At 43.5% G+C, this 22,137-nt stretch overlaps 1 protein-coding gene across 2 annotated transcripts in view; it reads right to left on the minus strand.

The window, feature by feature from the left end:
* The window catches only part of PDE10A (phosphodiesterase 10A), a 4,065,478-nt gene that overhangs the window by 831,801 nt on the left and 3,211,540 nt on the right, over window positions 1-22,137 (minus strand). The gene's annotated exons all lie outside the window — the stretch shown is intronic.

Here is a 22,137-nt window from a genome sequence, read left to right on the forward strand (position 1 = left end):
ATTGGTACTAAATGCATTAGACAGCCATTTTATCCGTAAGAATTTCAGTGCAGTTCAAATCAATGCTGATTCATCTATGCTAATTCAGAAAAGAGTTTTAATATAGATATAACTCCAGTGACAAAAATTTTATATTTTGAGATGAAATCTATATTTTGAGATGAAATCTAACCCCTTTTTGACCTCACTCTTCCCCATTTACATGGGGTCAGGTGTTCCATCAACTGTCACCACTTCCCTTGATTCACAGTCACTGTCTTATCTTCTGTGACAGTCGTGCCTGCCTGTCCCAGATTTTCTCTCATACCACCCATCAGCTAGCCATCCTTGTCTCCTGCTTTTCTCTCCCAATCCTACTTTACCCTATTCATCTTCTGCTGTCTTGCATGAGTAACCAAACCATTATATACTGTTCTCCTTGACAGCAGCTACTTTGGTGATATCCTCCCTTCTTCATTTGTCTCACAACATGAATCCTACCACCCATCTTAGGCACTTCATCTTCATCGCTTCAAGCTTACTGAGCTGCTCAGTCTTCACTGCCAAGGTGTTTCTGCCATACTGCTGCACCACTTGTGCCACAGGTTTGTATACCTTACATTTCAGCATTTTTTGTATTCTTCTATCATGCACTATCCCTGACACATTGTACCACTTCACTGCAGAACCCCTGATTCTATCTTTGACCTACTCATTCAGACTTTGCTTCTCCTCAACCACACTTTTCAGACACTTAAAGCTCTTAAACTATTTCAGTGTTTTCCCTTCAAACTCAGCCCTCATCTTCTCCCATTTTCTGCCTTGTCCACTATTTAATCCATACTCAGTTTAATCCCATGTGCCTTCAGTTTTGCATTCCTGCCTCCTATAATTTTCTAAAATCATTGATCAAAGTTTATTTGTAGTTTCACATCAGCAGCTTTCTTGATGTGTCCCATCTGACCCATTAGCTGATGTAGTCTATCACCATTATGAAGTGAAGTGACCTCAAAGCTAAATCCTGATACACACCCACTTCAATCGGAAACCCCTCTTTGTGTCTAAACATGGTTCACATTTGAGTCACTGAGTCTTTGTACATATTCTACACTAATTCTGTTGATGTTTCTTGGAGTTCAAACTATCACAGAATTGCTGAAATCAACTTTCTTGGGACCTTGCCATATGCTTTTTACAAGGCTAGGAATGATCAGATGGACTCTTTCTTCACTTTCAGCTTCTTGTCCACTGTCTCACCACAAACATAAGGTCAGATGTGCTGCACCCTGCTCTGAAGTCACATAACTCATCTCTCATCTTGTTTTCTACTACTGTGCATATTCATTTATCAATCACACCCTGCAGCACTTTAATGTAGTGTGGCAAGAGTATGGTACTTCTGTACTACCTGCAGTTATGAATATCCTCTTTGCTTTTGTATAGTGGCACTAGATTGCTTATTTTCCAGTCAACCTGGGATACATCTCTATTTCTCTCTCTCTTTTTTTCCACACTATGGATAACTACTTTCAGGATCCATTTCTTCTCTAATGCAACTAATATCTTGATCATATTTGCAGTGACTGAGCTTGCCACTTTTCCTGACTTCATTTTCCTTAGTGCACTTCACATTTCTCTTAGTTTAGTTACACAGACCATGTATGTGGCTGTGCAGCTCCTGTATGTTTTTTCTTCATCCAAAAGCTTCTGGCCACACTACTCCCATCTGCCCTTAATGGATTCTGGCCTACTGAGCAGACTGTTGCTAGCATCCCTTGTGAATGGAGCTTTGCAATTTGATAAGAGCTTCTTTGAGTCAACTGCTGGGTCACTTTCCAGAATCTTGTAGAGTTTCTCTGTTGCCTTGTTCTTTGCCATTGTGACCACTCTGAGTCCATGTAGCCACCTAGTAGTTCTACTCTCTCACCACAATTCCCCACATACTTTCTGGTCTTGGACTCCTGATTCCAGACCAAGAAAATGTTATGCTGCATTTTCTCTTTATCTCTGGATATATAGAATATTCAATCTCCAACTTATCATGTTATCCAATTCAAAACTACATCCTGTCACTGAACCCATATTAAATGTAGTAATACTTAAGATCATTATTAACAGGTTGAGTGGAGTTATGTCCAGCTTTCACTCAACAAATGGTGCACACATATTGGCCAAGAGGGTTGCATACAGTCCTCCCAGCATTAACATGGGTCCCTGGCACAGACTGCGGTAGGCCAGGTCTTCAACCCAATTGCATCAGCAAATACCCATGCCGCTGTTATCATACATATACATGTGTGTGTGTGTGTGTGTGTGTGTGTGTGTGTGTTAGCATATGCACCATGCACATGTATGTGCACACACAAACACACAAACTCACACACACACACACTCACCTCTGATGCAATAATGATTCAGCAAAGATGTATATACAGGACTTTTGGACATGTACTGCATTTTACACCTGAAGTGAAGTCATATACTTATCCTAGAGGAACCCCTGCACAATACAACAGGAAAAAACTTCACAGTGAGTAACTGCATAATACCACATTTGGTATTTTTTCATAAAATTATATAGGTCAGACCTCTATCATCTTCTTCTTCTTTCGGCTTTTCCCGGTTAGGGTTCACCACAGCGGATCACCTTGTCCGCTCATGACTGGCAGTGGAGTTTTACAGTGTTGAGTTGCCAGCCCGGCACCCAACCTTCCACAGAAGGCACACACACACACTCACACCTAGGGCCAATTTAGAGTGTCCAATCAACCTACAGCATGTCTTTGGGATGTGGGAGGAAACCGGAGCACCCGGAGGAAACCCATGCAACCACAGGGAGGACATGCAGACTCCACACAGAAGGCAACCCAGCCGAGGATCGAACTGGAGAACCTCTTGCTGTGAGGCGGCAATGCTAACCACTGCACCACTGTGGCTGCCCATAGGTCAGACCTCTATCAGTGTTCTTAATTACTGGATAATATTACAGATCACTGGGTGAGAAAATAATGTCAGGACTAACTTGAACAGAGACAGGTAGAGAACTAGTGACCCATGGTCTGTTACTATTTAGGTATAAAATGCACCAAAAATATCATTTGATTCAGGTGTTTCAGTGCACCTCAGTGTTGACTTTTATGCAACACATTGTCCCCTGGTTACAAGACGTTTAAGTCATGACATGATTGCAGTGATAAAAACATTTCTTTGAAAGATGAATCAATTTTCTCTGAGGTAATTACTATTCTGTAGAGTCAGATGTTGAACATGTGCTGTATTTTCCCGCCAGGAAAAGAAGCTACATAACTACCATTAATGAAAAACAATACAATGCAAATTGGCACCCTAGCAGATTCTAATGGCCATGGAGGCTTGTTGTGAAGCATAATCTACTGTGTGTGTGTATGTGTGTGTGTGTGTGGTGTGTGTATATGTATATATATATATATATATATATATATATATATATATATATATATATATATATATATATACATATGGGTCTACTTTTTCTTATTGAAAGCTCATGCTTTCAAAAAGGAAAAGTATGACCCCATTTATGCAAAAGTGCACTTTCGCGACTACTGGTTCACCGAACCTGTAATATTAACAACAACAAAAAAAAATCACTGCAGCATCGAAGCACACTACAGTGGGGATAAGGGAATATACCTGTTTCCACACTGTAGTGTGATCTCGGAGTCAGTATATATATAAAGTAGCAGGGGTATGGGGTGCTTGCCCCCCCCCCACCTGCAAAAATGTCTTGGTAGTGTATTTTTTTGAGTAAACGTTTTAGTAAATGGGGTCATACTTTTCCTTTTTGAAAGCATGAGCTTTCAATAAGAAAAAGTAGACCTGTGTGTGTGTGTGTGTGTGTGTGTGTGTGTGTGTGTGTGTGTATATATATATATATATATATATATATATATATATATATATATATATATATATATTATTTATTTATATTTGTTGACCGGGAGTGTACAACTGGACATAAGTCCATTTTCAGCGGAGGCCCGCGGAGTAAAGCTCCACAGTTAAAACAAACAGACATTAGTTACATTGGATTACATAGTGATTAACAATTTACATAGCAATTACTTACAACATATTTACAAATGAAGAACATAGTACATCAGTAGACAACTAGAATCTTTATCTGTGAAGTACATAACAGACATTAACAAATGTTACAAGAAGACGTTTCTGCTGTATAATAAGTACTGACTTATGAGCATCAGAGTTTGCTATAATCAAGGTAGTTAGTGGAGTGGAAAGAAAGGTAGTGGTTGGATGGGGAGGGTGATATTAGAGTGGGAGTTGCAAGGGCATAGCCATCATGGTTTTAGGTGCGCTTTTAGTAAAGTTTTGAAGTGGGTGCATGATGGTATGGAGGTAATTGTGGGTGGGAGGGAGTTCCATAATTTGGCTATGGTGCAAGAGAATAGTGCTTCACCAGCAGAGTTATTGGCTTTAGTGATATGCAAGTGATTTTTGTTGCTGGATCTTAGTGGTCTGGTGGTGCGACAGGGTTGGAGTAGATTCTGGATGGATGGGACATTTAGTGGATGATTTACTAGTTTGTGGGCAAGTGAGAGTTGATACCATTGAAGGAGGTGAGGGAGTTCAAGCCAGCCCAGTTCAGCAAGTGAGAGACAATGGTGACTACGGTAGGATGCCCCTGTGGTGAATTTGGCGATTTTGTTGTAGCAGGTCTCTAGCTTGTTTAAATCGCATTGCCTTAGGTTGGTATATATTGGACAGGCATAAAGTAGGGTGGAGATAAGGTGGGAATTATCTATTGAAATCTTTGCTGCTTTGGTGAGAAGTTGCTTATTTCTGTATAGCGCTCCTAGTTTATTGTGGACTTTTTTTTATGGTCAAGGATATGTGAATGTCAAATTTTAGTTTATTGTCTATTTCCACTCCTAGCAATTTGGTGTGTTCAGTTGGGTATATAGTGGTGTTGTCTTGTGCTGTGATGTTAAAGTGAGAGTTGTTTTGAGTATGTTTGGTGGGTTGGAAGATGAGTAGTTTAGTTGTGTTTGGGTTGAGTATTAATTGGGCATCGGATAACCAAATTTAAACAGAGGAAAAGGCTTCCTGTGTGACTTTTTGCAGTTTGGGTAGGGACTGGGCTGAGCAGATGATGGCAGAGTCATCTGCGTATTGTATGAGTGTGCCATGTTTGGTGGCAGAGGCTAGATTATTGGTGAAAACAGAGAAGAGAAGGGGTCCAAGGATGGATCCTTGGGGAACCCCTATGGAGACAGGTAGTTCAGGAGATATGTCATTCTGCCATACAACGGATTGTTGGCGGTCAGACAGGTAACTCTGAAAGCAGTTGGTGACCGAATGTGAGAATTAGAAGTTATGTACCAACCATAACGTTCCATGTTATTTGTCTTCTTCTCGCCTTCTTTCTTGCTGGATGGGTTCGGAGCCGAACCTCGGCTCCGACTCGGCCACTCTAAAAGCTCGAGAGCTAGTTTCACTGGCTCGTGGCTCCCCTATATCCCACAATGCTAGGCGGCAACTTCCTCAGATCTCGTTTGAAAGCTAATACCAGCAATAAATTTCCATAAGGAACAAATAAACTCTTCTAGGTCTGTCCTGGCTAGGGGGAAGGAGGGTGGGACGCAAGAAAGAAGGCGAGAAGAAGACAACTAACATGGAACGTTATGGTAGGTACATAACTTCTAAATGTTAAGTTGTCAATCTCGCCTTCATTCTTGCTGGATGGGACCGCGTCCCTAGCACCTTGTCCCGGGTGGCCTATCGGAACAGACTCTTGAGTACAGTGGAACCAAAGTTGGCCCGGTCTCTAGAGGCCAGATCCAACTTATAATGAGAAATGAAGGTATGGGGAGAAGCCCAAGTAGCTGCAGAACAAATCGAATCAATAGGCAGCCTATCTTGGAAAGCTACCGAGGTGGCTAAAGCTCTAGTTGAATGAGCCCTGGGTTTAGATGGCAACCGTTGATGTCTTATCTCATACACTAGGGTAATCAATGAAGTAAGCCATCTAGAGAGAGAGACTTTGGAGACTGGAAGGCCCATTCTACCTTCTGCATAAGAAACAAACAGTTGGTCAGATTTCCTGAATTGCTTGGTCCTGTCTAGATAGTACCTAAGCTGGCGATGAATATCTAAACTGTGTAACTTTTGTTCTGACCTATTAGAATAATTTGGAAAGAACACAGGAAGCTCAATGGTTTGATTCAAATTTGCCAATGAAGCTACTTTGAGCAAAAAAGACGGGTTAGTACGCAAGGAAACCCTGTCTTTGTGAAAAACTAGATAAGGGGGTCGACTACACAGAGCATGGAGTTCAGAGACTCTTCTAGCTGAGGTGATAGCTACTAAAAAGAGTGTCTTCCAGGAAAGTAATTTTATAGAACATGAAGCCGCAGGTTCAAAGGGGGGAAGAATTAAGAAAGCCAGAACCAAGTTGAGATCCCATTGAGGAGGAGGATCTTTGATGGGTGGTTTGAGAAGAAAGACTCCCTTTAAGAAGGCCTTGCAGAGTTTGTGAGACATGATAGAGGACTCTGAGATTCCAACATGAAAGTTCTAAATTGCAGCCAATTGAACTCTAATGGTAGAAGGGGATGAACCTGCATGGAAATGTTCGGCTAGAAAGTCTAGAACTGTTTGAATAGAAGCAGTGAAAGGATCTATGTTCTTTGACTGCGCCCAAAAGGAAAAGCGTTTCCACTTGCTATGATAAATCTTCCGAGTGGAAGATTTATGAGAGGCAATCAAGATATCTCTCACTGAGTGAGATATCAAAGGAAGCCTGGCTAAGGTCGGAATTGGAGGAACCAAGCTGTGAGGTTCAGAGAGGGAAGGGAGTGGTGCAACTGACCCGACTGATGGGTCAAAAGGTCTGGAACTGGGCCCAGATGCCAAGGTTGTTCCAACAGATAACGGTGAAGAAAGGGGAACCAAATTTGACGAGGCCAGTAAGGGGCAATGAGGATCATAGAAGCTTCCTGAGCGATGGCTTTCTGTATCAGTTGGGATATCAGTGGGAAGGGGGGAAAGGCATAGAGAAGTCCCCGGGGCCAAACGTGTACTAGAGCGTCTCTGCTGGGATGGCCTGGTTGGGGAAAGAGGGTGAAAAAATCGTCGCACTTGCTGTTTTGGGGAGTAGCAAAAAGGTCGCAGCAAGGCCTGCCCCACTTTCGAAAAACTTTCTCCAACACTGAGTTGTTCAGAGACCACTCGTGAGGCATGAGAATAGCTCTGCTCAATTTGTCCGCAATCACATTGGACTTCCCGGGAATGTGCGTTGCTAACAGAAATCGCTGAGAAGAGATCGCCCATTGCCATAGTCTGAGTGCTTCTTGACATAGGGGATAAGACCTGGTTCCACCTTGTTTGTTGATGTACCACACTACAGACATGTTGTCTGTTTGTATTGCAATAGTTCCTAAGGGAAGAGAGTCTTGTAGGGCTTGCAACGCTAGGAGCACTGCTCTCATCTCTAGGACATTTATATGCAAGTGGCACTCGAATGGTTGCCACATGCCCTGGACTGTCCTGCCCTGGAAATGCCCCCCCCCCCACCCGATCAGGGAGGCGTCCATTGTCACTGTAGCAACCGGAGGGGGAGTTACAAAGGGTCTCCCTAGGAGGAGCTGAGGGGATGAGATCCACCAAGAGAGATGACTCTTGCACGATTGAGTTATCCGAACAGGATGGGACATTGGAAGGCTTTGATAAGACCATTGTGTGAAGAGCATCCATTGTAAAATCCTCATGTGGAAGTGGGCTAATGGTAGGAGAGGGATGGCCGCAGCCATAATTCCCAAGACTTTCAGGATCTGTCTGGCCTTGACTTTGTTGTTCTGTAAAAGAAGAAAGACCTGTTTGTGAATGTCTGCTATCCTCTGCTCTGTGAGTCTGGCTGACATCTTGACGGTGTCTAGATTTGCGCCTATGAAAGTAATAACACGACAAGGTGACAAGACAGACTTTTCGTAGTTTACTGAGATGCCTAGTGCCTGACATGTGCGAAAGGTGTAGTCTCTGGCGAAGAGTAGGAGATGCCTGGTGGGGGCTGTAAGGAGCCAGTCGTCTAAATAAGGAAACACCTGGAATCCTTGACGTCTCAGATAAGAAGCTACCACTGCCATGCATTTGGTGAACACTCGGGGGGCTGTAGTGAGACCAAAGGGCAGGGCTCTGAATTGAAAATGACTGGTTCCCAGCCTGAAGCGGAGAAATCTCCTGGAGCGTCGATTCATTTTGATGTGATAGTACGCATCCTGGAGATCTATAGAGCACATCCAGCTGTCCCGTTCTAAAAGGGGAAGAATGGACTGCAGCGTGACCATCCGGAACTTTGTTTTCTTGACAAACTTGTTCAAGTTGCTGAGATCCAAAATGGGTCTCCAGTCCCCTGTTTTCTTTGGAACCAAAAATAATTTGGAGTAGGTTCCGGATCCTACCTGGTCTGCTGGCACTGGTAGAATGGCTCTTTTTGCAAGCAGCTTTGAAATTTCTAATGCTGCTTGTTCCCTTTGACTGGGTGGAATGTCTGGAAGGGATTTGTTGGACAGCTTCGGAACGAAAAGAAAGCGAATTTTGTAGCCTTCGGAAATGATAGACTGTACCCACTTGTCTTGAGTTAGGGATAGCCAGGCTTTTGGGTACAGTGACAACCTTCCCCCGACTCCCTCCGAAGGTGGACAGTCGGGCAACATCTCAGGGATGCTGAAAGGGCTTATCAGAAAAGGATTCTCGACTGCCCTGATTCTGCGGGCCCCCTCTGCCTCTGGGGCGGCGTCTACCATTGTTGTTCCCCCCTCTGCCTCTAGAGGGGAATCGACTCTGTGCATCAGGCAAGTCTCCTTGAGATTGTTTCCGGAACCACATCTTTCCCCCCTTCTGACCTTTGGGGTAAGGTGTAGAAGGAGTAGAAAAACTGACTCCGACGGCAGAAAGAGTTTTGCCATCAGTCTCGCACCTAGTCAAGGTTTCCTTCACTTGAGGACCAAAGAGGGATGATCCATCAAAGGGGGAATTAGTAAAGGACGCCTTAAAGGGGTCTGCAAAATTACAAAGCCGCATCCAGGCGTGCCTACGCAAGGCTACACCTGTACCTGCTGCTCTACTTGCTCCATCAGCCACATATGACAGGAGGCGCATGGAGGAGTTGGTGATAGAATTAAGGGTAGCCAGCTGAGAGTTCATCCTATCCTGAAAACCCGCAGCTGTTGGGTCCTTCAGCATTTCACTCGCTTCCTTGAGTAAATCCCTCTGAAGTTGAGTAAAATGGCACAGGTAGTTCAGCGATTTCATTGTAAAGGTCGCTGACGAGAACATCCGCTTCCCATACCTGTCCATCGACCTAGACTCCTTGTTAGGAGGATGAACAGGTATCGAAGGATCAGCTAGCTCCTTCTTGGTAGCTGCAGCCACCACCATAGCATCAACAGAGATGCCCTTGGTCAGAAATTCTTTGTCTTTGGGGGCCGTGATGAACTTAGAGGGTCTCCTGGGGGTGGGTTCCACTGAGTCAGTAGCCGTCCAAGCCTTCTTTGCCACCACTTGCATAAGGGGGTCAAAGGGAGGGGACACCCAGGAGGTGGAAGGGCGAGAGCCAAATGCCTCAAGATACACTGATTCATCCTCTGAAGGGTTGAGGGCTGGCCAATTCCCCCTCTGTTTTAAGATTTCAAGAATGTCTGCAAAGGAGACATCTTCAGAGGGGGAACGAGGGGAACCTTCAGAATCCTCTAAATCAGTGTCAGAGGTGACAGACTCAGGTGAGTCAATGTGCTTCCTCTTACACTGCCTCTTCCTAGGGGGCTCTCCTACAGGATCAGGAGAGGCCTCGGAAGAGGAGGAGATCCCCACAGGGGAAACTTGAGGAGCTGGCTCTCTACGGTCGGGGACAAGAGAGTGAGTAGAAATCACCTGAGGCACCATGGAGGGAAGGGCAGACGGAGCCGACTGTGGATTAGAACCAGGTTCCAACACGCTCCTCATGACCTCAAAGGCACTCCTGTCAGGCAGAGCCGGAGGTCTCCGTTCCGAAAAACTGAAAACCTCCACCGGCACCGACAGTGATGGCTCCGAGGCCGATGTCGGAGCCGAACTCACCAGCGCCGAAGCACCGAGAGGGAGAGCGGGGTCGAACAAGGGTCCGATGCCACTCGCCCCCTCGGAGCCAACGAGGGAAGTCCGGTGCCGAGATTCTTCCAAGGAAGAAATCGGAGCCGACGACGGAACCGAAGACAACGGTATCGGTTCCGACACCACCACAGTCTCGGGTCCGAACCGCCCCGGCTCCAAACTCAAAAGAGTCAGAGGAGGAATATTTTGAGTGGTGGGGATAGTCTTCGACTGTTGAGTCGGACTTTGAAGCATTTGGGCTAATGCCTCGGACTTAAGAAGTCGACTCACTACTCCTTGAAGGTCATGGTCCGATAACCTGGAAGACTTAGAAGAGTGGGATCTATGGCTCCATTCAGGCAGCAAAGGTGATGCTGGAGCCGAATGAATGGAGCCAATAGATGGGGAACGGGACCTCTTCTTAGTTGTCGGCTCCGATAACTTTATCGGAGCCGACACAGCTATGTCTTCTTCGGCTCCGGCTGGAGCCGAGGACAGCGTAGGTACCTGCATTCGAGATTCATCGGGTCCGGCCGGAGCCGATGTTCGAATGGACTTAGAGCCTCCAGAGGTCGGCTCAGATGCTGGAGCCAAAGGTCTGGAGGACTTAGAGGGTCTCCCCGAAGACTGAGTGGAGGGACCCTCAGGCTTTAATAAGCCTCTAAGAATTAATTTATTTTTTCGCTCCTGCAGGACTCTAGGGCTGAAGCCATGGCAAACAGCACATGAGTCCTGCAGGTGCAAAGGTCCCAGGCAGTAAACACAAGAAGTGTGATCGTCTGTCAGAGACATCTTCTGACAGCACGAGTCACACTTCTTGAAGCCTGAGACCTTTGATTCTTTGGACATGTCCAAAGAGAAGAAAGTGTAATCACAAACACACACACACACACACACCAATTACACTTGAAAATAATAAACTTTAAAATAGCTTAGAAAGTTTAAACTAAAAAATTTTCCTACAAAAACACAGACACTCCAACTACCAAGGGAGGGAGAAGAGGGCCTAAAGCCCAAGGGAAAGGTTAGATAATCTAAGATAGGAAGGCTAATGAAAAAATTAACTAAAAGGGATAAAAGTATCTAACTATGTAAAGTTATAAAAAGGGAGCTACTTAAAGGGGTTTCTGACTGACTAAACTTGTCAAAATTTAAACTAACCTGAGCCGGTTGAAAAAAGCACCTCGATCGCGTAGCGGCAAACGAGATCTGGGGAAGTTACCGCCTAGCATTGTGGGATATAGGGGAGCCTCGAGCCGGTGAAACTAGCTCTCGAGCTTTTAGAGTGGCCGAGTCGGAGCCGAGGTTCGGCTCCGAACCCATCCAGCAAGAATGAAGGCGAGATTGACAACTTAACATGGATAGGTTATTGAGGACAGAGATAAGTTGTTGTTTCTGTGGGACCATGTCAAATGCTTTAGATAGGTCTAGGAAAGTAGCAGAGGAGAGAAAGCCATTGTTTTTATGCTGAAGGATAGTGTTAGTAAAGGAGAGTAAGGCAGTGGTGGTGCTATGGTTTGGTCGGAAACCATGCTGAGTATTGGAAAGGAGGTTGTTAGTAAAGAGGTAGTCTGAGACCTGAGAGTGTATGCATCTCTCTAGTATTTTGGAGAGTGGAGTGAGAATAGCGATGGGGCGGTAACTGGTTAGTTCTGTGGAGGGTCCGCCTTTGTGGAGAGGAATTATATGTGATACTTTCCACAGTGTGGGAACGTAACTTTCTGACAGAGATCGATTAATCAAGATAGATACTGGGTAGGCCAGAGCATCAGCTGCGATTTGTAGGTATTCACTTGGGAGGTTGTCTGCTGCTAATCTGGTGGGCTTAAGTTTAGTTAAGAGTTTTTTGTATGTTGGAGGTAGGTACAGGAGAAAAAGAGAAGGCAGTGGGGAGATTACTAGTTGAAGGTGTGGGTTGGAGGGGAGGGGGGTTGTGTTGTTTAGCTAGTGATAGTATGGTTTGTGTGAAGTGTGTGTTGAATGAGGTAGCAATATTTTCTGAGGAGTGAGGGATGTTAGGAGGAGGGGTACTGACTTTACCTGTGTGGAGGATGGAGTTTATGGAGGACCAGAATTGTTTGGAGCTGTGTTGAGAGGAGTCTAGGGCAGACTGGCAGTATTGGAATTTGTCCTGTTTTATTAGCTTTTTGACTCTATTGCGTAGTTCTAGGAATTTCTGTCTAGTTGAGGGGGTTTTGGTTTTACGCCAGTGCTCCTAGGCTTTATCCCTGTTTTTCATTTCTGACTTAGTGGTTTTCTGTAGCCATGGGGAGGGTTGTGCTTGATTCTGGAAAGTCTTATGGGGGCATGGTAATTAAGGATGCTCAGGAAGGTAGTATTAAAAAATTCAACTGCGTCATCAATGCTGAGGTACTTTAGAGAATGCCAGTTACATTCTTTGAGGGATGAGATTAATGTGAGTGGGTTAAAGTTTAGTTTTTTACATATTTGATGGTAGATGACAGGTTTAGCTTGGTATAGGTATTTTTTGAGTAGGAATGTTGGGGAGTGATCACTGAGGCTATCTGATAAGCAGCCTGTTATATATGACTGGGGGCTCTTACTGACTAGTATCCAGTCCAGGGTAGTGTGCTTGCTGGAGTTTTTATTTATCCTGGTTGGCGACTGGACTAGATGGGTGAAGCCATGAAGGTTTACATGATGGGTGGGATGGTTGCCAGAACAGGATTGCCAGTCAATATTGAAATCACCTAAAATAATAGTTTCTTGGGGGAGATGGTGGGTAAACCAGATGAGGAGGTTTTCTAGTGGAGGGATGTTTGGGCCAGGTGGGAAGTAGCATCCAATTATGTTGATGGTTTTGTTTTGGTTTATTTTGAGGTTGGTATATATTATTTCTTCATTGCCTATTTGTGGAGCTGATGATTTTAAGATCTGGATGTTTAGATGCTGTTTAAATATTATAGCTACACCGCCTCCTTTCTTGTTTAGCTGGTCTACTCTTAGTATGCCATAACCTGTGGGGAGTATTTGTTCACTGGTAATGTGAGGTTTTAGCCAGGTTTCTGTCAGGATGACTATATCTGGGGAGTACAAGTCTATGGTGGCATGGAGTTCATGGACTTTGTTGGATATACTTCTGATATTTAGGCTTAGTAGAAGGAAGTCACTTGGCTTTCTATTTGCTGTAATATGGGAGAAGTTGTGGTTTCTATTCTGATTATGAGGATTGGGGTTGGAGATGGTAGGGTTGGGGTGGATATCTCCACTTAGGGCTAGTTTAGATATGCATGAGGTTATTAGTTTTCTCAGTTTTTGAATGTGTTTGTTTATAAGGGAAACTTTATGATTGTGCTTTTTGGGTAATAGGTATGGTGGGAGGGTTACTGTGTAAAGTTGTAGGGATGTTTTATAGGTTCATAGGTTCATACTAGGCTATCTGCCCTAGGGCATTTATAAGCCTAGCCAGAGTGTGTTTAGCTTTCGCCACCCATTTTAAATTAATTTTGCTATGCCCTTTTTTGAGGTTAGTATACTGTGCCTCTGTCTAACAGTGACACAGAAGTGATACCCAGGGTAAACCTACGATCTCCCATCCACTCATCAAGATTCCTCTTGAAGAGAGTCAATGAGGTACTCTGCCTAACCTGGACTGGGATTTTATTCCAGAGTGAAGGGAGCCCCTGGGTTATGAATCTGTCCCTCCTGCATGTCTTATTTATTTCAGTGCTGAGGTTCAAGTCTCTCGAGCGCGTAGCTCGATGGGATTTGGATTTTCTGAGATGCAGCATGTCCATTAATTCCGGGTTGGACATGGCGTTATATGTCAGGCACAGATCGCGGTATGCCACTGAGTAGAGCTGGAGTTTCTTTAACTGGGCAGCATATGGCATCTGTTTGAGCCCTTTGTTCCTCTTGATGAGGTACTTTTGGGGTCTTTCCAGTTGCTGCAGGTGTCTGATAAGGTACATCCCAAAAGGGGCATTGTACTCAATTATGGGCCTGATGAGGGATGAGTAAAGAGGCACGATGACCTCCCCTGATCTAGATATGAATCCCTTCATGATTAGGTGGGCTATATAAAATGTTTTTCTAACCACTTTGGCCACGTGGTTGTCAAATGAGAGATTGTTATCCCCAGGTCCCTAATTACTTCTTCTGTACTTAATGGATTACCACCTATGTGGTAATTTGTGGGCACTTTTTTTTGCCAAAAGGGATGACTATACACTTTTTGGCATTTAGCTTGAGGCCATGGCTCTGGCACCAGTTGTCTGTTTCTATGAGGCACTTTTGGAGGATGCTTGTGTCTGCTGGAGAGTCGATTATGGCACCCAGTTTGCAGTCATCTGTGAACTTGGTCAGCCACAGTCCTTCCGTGTTGGCCTGTACCTCCGAGAAATATATACCGAACAAGAGAGGTCCCAGGACTGAGCCTTGTGGGACGCCACTTGTAACTGGTTTGGAGTCTGACATGGCTCCAGCAATTCTAACCATGTGGGTTCTGTCCTTGAGCCAGTTTGCAACCCATCTAGTGACATAGGGGTTTATATTTAAGCTGGTGAGCTTATCTATAATACCTGAGTAGGGTATTGTATCGATGGCTTTTGCGAGGTTCAGGTAGGCTGTGTGGACCACCTTCCACTCATCAATGGCCTTGGTGACTGTTTCAAAGAAATCAACCAGGTTTAAGAGGCAGGATCTGCCCTTAACAAAACCAAACTGGGTAGGATCCAGTGTCTGTAGGTCCCCAATATCTTTATTTATGAGGTCCATGATGATCCTTTCCATAGCTTTAAAGACCAAGCTAGTCAGGCTTATGGGGCGATAGTTTCCAGGATCCGTTGAGGCACCACCTTTGTGGAGAGGGACCACTGTTGCTGTACACCACTCTTTGGGTACATATCCTGTAGTAAGGCTGAGATTGAACAGTAGTTTTATGTTTGGGTTTAGCTCTTCTTGGAGTTCATGTAGGATGCAGCCCGGGACACCGTCGGGTCCCATTGATGCTGTGTTTTTTGCTTTGGAGAAGGCAGCTCTTACCTGAGCATCTGAGATGTCAGGGGGGCAGCACTCTGCTGGGATAGATATTTGCCGTTTTGGTGTGGGGGGGGGGAGTTTGTGCTGAACCTGTCAGCTAGGATGTTGGCAATGTCTGTGGGTTTGGTGTATTTTTTGTCATTTTGGAGTAATTCTGAGCATATCTGGGAATTCCCACCCAGGTTCCTAACATAACTAAAGAAAGCCTTGTGATTATCTTTAGTGTCCTGTGCAATTTTTCTCTCAAAGCTGGCCTTAGACGATTTTAAGAGTGCCCGTAGTTTTTTGCTAATACTGATCAGAGATGCCTTCCCTTTTTGGGATTTTTCTCTATCATGTAGTAGCTTCCTCCTTCTATTGTATAGTTTGTTTATGGCCGGGGTCCACCAGAAGTACGTCTGCCTTTGGAGGACTGGGTCTTGGTTTTATTTGGGATTGCATGATCCATGCATTCCTGAAAGTGTTCATAGAATGCGTTTATAAAGGATTCTGCGGTCTGGGCCGTATTTTCCACAGGCCTGGGGCTTTGAAGGATTCCACCTCGGTTTTGAGGATTGTGAAATTTGCTTTAGAGAAGTTTTTCACTGTGGTTTTCAGGGCAGGGGGTGGAGTCGGGATGTGAATATCCAGTGAGATTAGTTTATGGTCTGATCTTACCAGTGAGGGATACACTTCTGGTCTGGAGCATAGAGTCCCCATGTTGGTGATAATCAGGTCCAGTATGTTTTCCCCTCTTGTGGTAGTGGTAACAAGTTGTTCCATACCATTTGAGTTTATAAATTCTAGGAACCTTTGGGCTAGGGTGTTGGAGCTAGAGTAATGCTCCCAGTCTATGTTTGGGTAGTTGAAGTCGCCCAATATAACGTTGTTTGGAGAGACCTTCATATTTTCCACTGTTCTCAGGAAGGCCGAGTGGGGTTCCTGGGTTTGGGAGGGTGGTCTGTAGCAGGCTATAAACTGGAAGGCAGTTTTACCCACTGTTAGTTGCACATGAATAGTCTCTGATGCTTCGTGCTGTGCCACCAACCTGGAGGTGTGGGTATCTTTGACGAATATTGATACTCCCCCAACTTTTGTGGTTCGGTCCAATTTTTGTGGCTGAATAGCATGGTATGAGGTATAACCTAATAGTGCTGGGGTGCTCTCAGGAGCCTTGAACCAGGTTTCTGTTACTGCACAGATATCAATGATCTCCATGCTAAGGAGAGTTTTGAGTGCGTGCATCTTGAGGTTTAGACTTCTGGCGCTGAGTAGCATTACTCTTAGTTTCTTATCCCTTGTAATACCTATGGAGGTGGGTATGTCTTTTAAGCCTTGCCTAAAAAAGGCACTATGGGGTTAGCAAGAGCCTTTGCCAATATCTGAAAGCCCAGGGGTGACAGGTGCAAGCCTTCCCTAGTGAAGCATTGTGGCTTGTCGAGCATGTCATCCCAGGCTGACAGGCATTGGATCCCCTTTGAATGACACCAGTACTTAAGCCAATTGTTGAAATTGATCATCTTGTCTTCATATTGTGGCATCATTCTTGGTGAGGGTAAGATGCTACTCAAGGTCAGGGTCATACCAGCCTGGGCTACATGCTCAGAGAGCTCCTCTATGTCTCTTTTCATGTAGTCCAGGGAGGTATGTCTCAGGTCATTCACACCAGCATGGACAATGACTGAGTAATATTTGTACTTGCCTTGGAGTGATCTGAGTGCTTGTGTTATGTGGTGGATCCTAGCGCCAGACAGGCAGCTCACCATGACCTTCTCCTTGTTCAGCCTGGTGAGCGAGACGTCAGTGTGCCTGACGATAGAGTCACCTATTACAAGTGTATCAGGTGTGTTGTTTAGCCTTAAGGGCTGTGACTGTTCGGCACACTGGATTTGTGAGCTATGTGTTGCACGTGTTTTGTTTTGGGGTAGCGGTTGCTTGGGTGTCTGCTTTGGAGGTCTCTGCTGCTTAGGCAGATTTTTATTTAGAGCCTCCGAGTATGTTTTTGTGTGTTTATGTGTTTGGTTTGCTGTCGTGGTAGGTCTATGTGAGACTGGAATTGTAGTGAGTGTGGTTTCCTTCTCCTCCTGACTGGTTTCGCCAGTACTGAGTTGAGAGAGCTTAGCCTCCAGTATGGCTATATGGTTGCATCTCTCACATGTGTTGGAATTTGTTGGGAGGAGGAGAGGGTTGTCTGTGTACATGAGGCAGTTGTAACATTGCCTCAAAATTCCCAGATTCACCAGCTGGACTGGAGAGGAGATTGACAACTGACCTTTAGACATGCTAGAATAGTATTGGGAATTCCTTTATAATTGAAAAAAAGGGCCAGTGGGGAACAAGGTACTCAAGGAGAGTTTGTGAGGGTGTAGTGCTTTTAATTTTTTTAGTGCTGACTTATATAATTGCTTTAGTGAGCAAGTGCCAGGTATCTTAAATGCAATGTGTTACAGGTAACTTAAATGCAAAAATAACAAACAGTAACTTTCTTTCAAGTGAAACAAGGAAATAAGTACAGTAAGCAATGCAGATATCACTAGGGATCCACAGAAGCGCTGAAAAGCTGCGTTTTAGGTGGAATTAGTGTTTCAGGGAAATAACAAGCAAACAAACAACAAGCATACAAACAAAGCTAGATTCAGCAGGCCTGGATCTAGTCTATGCTACAGCAAACAAGGTGTACCAATTTCAGTAAGAAACACTTCAAATATGCAGGTACTATAAGCCTTTAACCAGAAATTCCCAGCTCAGAAGGGCAGAGTCCAGCCTCTCCTCCCACAAGAGTGCAGACCACGAACCTTCTTAATGTAAAATAACTGGCCTGAAGCCCAAGTGCTTAAACCAGAACTAATACACTTTTAGAATAACAGACACTGAGCCCTCAATCAGCAGTTCCCAACTTAGAAGGATGTAGGCTACCTGTCCTGCCACCAGAGTGCAGGCCATAAACCTTCCTAATGTAAAACAACTGGTCTGAAGCCCAAGTGCTTAATCCAAAAGACTTAGAATGATAGCTACACTTTAATCAAGTTACTAACAAGCAGTAATACATACAATTGAATACTTTAAAGAATGCCTGGATTAGTGCCCAAGTTATACAAACAAAGCTAGATTCAGCAGGCCTGGATCTAGTCTATGCTACAGCTAACAAGGTGTACCAATTTCAGTAAGAAGCAGTTCAAATATGCAGGCACTATAAGCCTTTAACCGGAAATTCCCAGCTCAGAAGGGCAGAGTCCAGCCTCTCCTCCCACAAGAGTGCAGACCACGAACCCTTTTAATGTAAAATAACTGGCTTGAAGCCCAAGTGCTTAAACCAGAATTAATAAACTTTTAGAATAACAGACACTAAGCCCTCAATCAGCAGTTCCCAACTTAGAAGGATGTAAGCTACCTGTTCTGCCACTACAGTGCAGACTACAAGCCTTCTTAATGTAATCAAGTGGCCTGAAGCCCAAGTGCTTAAACCAGAATTAATATACTTTTAGAATAACAGACACTGAGCCCTCAATCAGCAGTTCCCAACTTAGAAGGATGTAAGCTACCTGTCCTGCCACCACAGTGCAGGCCACAAACCTTCCTAATGTAAAACAACTGGTCTGAAGCCCAAGCGCTTAATCCAAAAGACTTAGAATGATAGCTACACTTTAATCAAGTTACTACCAAGCAGTAATAAATACAATTGAATACTTTAAAGAATGCCTGGATTAGTGCTCAAGTTATACAAACAAAGCTAGATTCAGCAGGCCTGGATCTAGTCTATGCTACAGATTGAGTAATATAGTCGGTAGAATATGTGGGGGGGGGGGGCATAGGGATGTTTCTTGAGTTGGTGGTAGGGGAGCTGAGTGAGGGTGAGACATGAGTGGTGGTGTGAGTTGTAGTACAATGGCAGTGGTTGAGTGGGGGAATGATGGAGCTTTGGTAGGATGTAAGATATGCAAAGAGAGTGCATGCCGTGAGCGTAGGTAAGGTATTCTTGTACATGTTAGTTGAAGAGGTGTGATAGTAGTGGGAAGATGGAGGAGGTAGTGTTGGGTTAGTGCTGTGGTTGGCTACTGGAAAGATGGGAGGGGTTTGTGAGTGTAATAAAGGTGGGACCACTGGGGGCGGGAGGGAATAGGGGGCAGTGTGGGGAGCGAAGCGGGTAGAGACCCTGTTAGTTGCTCTTATGAGGGGGCTGGAAACAATCAGGTAACAGAGTTAACTGATAAATGAACATATGATAGTGACAAGGTGGTTGTAGTTGTAAAAATGGTGCCTGCCACAGGTAATATTTATTAACTTTGGGATTGTCTTAAGGTAATAAACAGGGAAGGGGGAGGGGGAGGGGAAAACAAGGGTGTGAGCAGGCAGTTCTTTGTACTGCTGCTAATGAGCCAAAGCAAAGACAAGTTTGTGTTTAAGAAACAATCACAACTGACCAAGGACTGCCCTGAAACTGTAAGTCATTTCTTAACCATTTTCCAGGTGGAAAAACAGGATAACCTTGTATCATTAGGCTACTGTGGTCTCAGTTTAAATTAACAAACACACAGTATTGATCAGTTATGGACACTATTTGCTAATAGAAGGGAATAAGAGAGAAAGTGGAGATGAGTGTGTGTGTGTGTGTGGGGGGGGGGGTGGGGGATGCTTACAAGCCAAAGCAGAGTGCTCTCCAGGGAAAAATGAATATTGGCTCAAACAGCTAGACACATACTCAAAGTTAACTTTAGCTGTTTGCAGACAGTTCAGACCCGGACTGCGCTTTTCTTATAAGAATGATAAAGGTGGTACCGCAGTTGAATACTTAAGAGTGGTGTTAGGTTCAAAGTTAACTTTAGCTGTTTTCAGACAGTTTGGGATATATATATATATATATATATATATATATATATAATATATATATATATATATATATATATATATATATATATACCTGCTCATGAAGCACAGCAACATAGAGTTAAATATCAAGACATTTTGACTTAATTTAGCAAATTGTTTAGACAACTATGTGGATATTCAGTTATATATAATTGCTCTTAGGTTGTGTATTTGAATATAGAGATAATGGAACACCTACACACTGGGTCAGATTCAATAACATCTACACTAAGTGTATACAAAATGCATTCAAGTACATCCCTACCAATGTTTTGTGCTTTTTAGTCACCCAGAAAAATTACAATTAGTGCACAAGTAGTCAACACTTTGTGGTAACCTTTATGAATCCCTGTTAATACTTAAAGCTGCAAGAAAATCAGTAGGAAAACTAAAATTAGGAGGAAGAAGGTGCGAGTTATGCCTGTGCTGACTGTTCACTTAGAACGGTATACACTTAGAGTAGGCATTACTGAATCCCGGGGACTAACTTTCAAAGTGTCAAGTCATAGTTCTGGGGATGCTTTTATTTCTTTTGTGGATCAGATTCCAAAACACTTGCTGTTGGTGTCAGATATCCAAGTCAATTAACACCAAGATCAATTAATTGACAATCTACCCCCTCTATGAATATTCCATATATTGGAAGATCTCATTTTAATGGACAATTAAGTAGAACTTATATGTTTTTATGGTACAAAAAATATTTCTGATTTTATATATTACTTATTCACTCCATATGAAATAAAATGTGAATGCTAGCTAATTGGCTCTGAAAACATTATCAAAAAGAGTGCTGTGAAATTATAGTAATAAAGGGGTTAATTTGGAAGTCAAGACATGGGTTGCTTTGTCAGTGTGTTTCTAAAAAGATCACAAATGTTAGTCTTAGTTCCTTTCATATACACAGTCACAGGGAACAATATGTCCCTTCTAACATATATATCCTTAGACTGTAAAGAAATTACATGTGCTACCAACACATAAAATGTGGGATTTTTTTAACAATACGCACACACATATATATGTGTGTATGTATGTATGTATGTATATACATATATATATTGGTAAGAGACAGGAACACATTCACAATGCACTTGATAAGCCAGGCGATGACTGAGTGTCCAGTCTTATTCACACACATCCCGTCTCTCACCCCAGACACATTTTGTGTATTAATAGCAGCAGTACTATATTTCAATCAGTTTTGCTTAGAGACAATGACCCTCCCTGGTCTCATGACCCTATCATGTAAATAATCTCTGTTTTCACTGAGCAACTTCTCCATGCATCTGTGATGTTTAACTGTATAGAAAATTAATAAAATGATCATGGTAAAATATTTCAATTTGTATGCTGCCTAACAAAAAAAAAACTTGACTGTTTATTATTTATGTATTCTGTTTTTTACAAAAGCCACCCACTCTGCAACCCCACCCCCAGCCAAAGTTAGCCACTTTCTACACAAACCTATGATGATTGTGAAGAAAGTAAACTTGCTGCTCTTATACACCTGCAATGACCTCTCCTGGTATGCCCATATCAATGATCAGTAATTATCCTTCATGTTATAGTACGCTCCCTACCTCTCTAAAAATTACCAAATCCTATTTGTCTCTGGAGCGACTGACAAAGATCCAAGTGAAAAAACAGGTATAGTGTATTCATCTTGCTACTATCACACACAAGCCCTCCTCCGACCTTGGGAAAAAAATGCATCAATTGCTGCTGTGACAATGTACACTGTTTACCACTGCTTGGAGGTGAGTATGGTATCCTGCCAGTACATCTCAAGTAAAAGAAATAACTGAGAAAACAGAGCTCTATAAAGTTGAATGTGAGTTAGAAAAAAAGGCAGGCAGTACAAACATATTAACAACAAGTCAAGACTGTGCTAGTAAAGAACATGTAAGCCATGGCAAAACTTCAAAATGTGAGGCAGCCAAGATAAACTCAACATGTGAGTATAAATATGATAAAAAGAAATGACATTTATTAATCAGCTGTGTTGAAGTTATGGAAATAATAATCACTTGTTAATATTTGATAATGTCCACACAACTCTCTCAAGTGGGAGATGGAGGATGCATGCATCATTACCAGGATCCTCAGTGGAGACCAGAATCCAAATAAAAAGTGCTTGCTTTAAGATACCAAGGAAGCTTTTGGGATGCTTCAGCTATGAAA

The sequence above is a fragment of the Protopterus annectens genome, chromosome 1.part0 (genome assembly GCF_019279795.1).
Source record: "Protopterus annectens isolate FY-2018-M chromosome 1.part0, PAN1.0, whole genome shotgun sequence".
In the NCBI taxonomy this organism is placed as follows: domain Eukaryota; kingdom Metazoa; phylum Chordata; order Ceratodontiformes; family Protopteridae; genus Protopterus; species Protopterus annectens.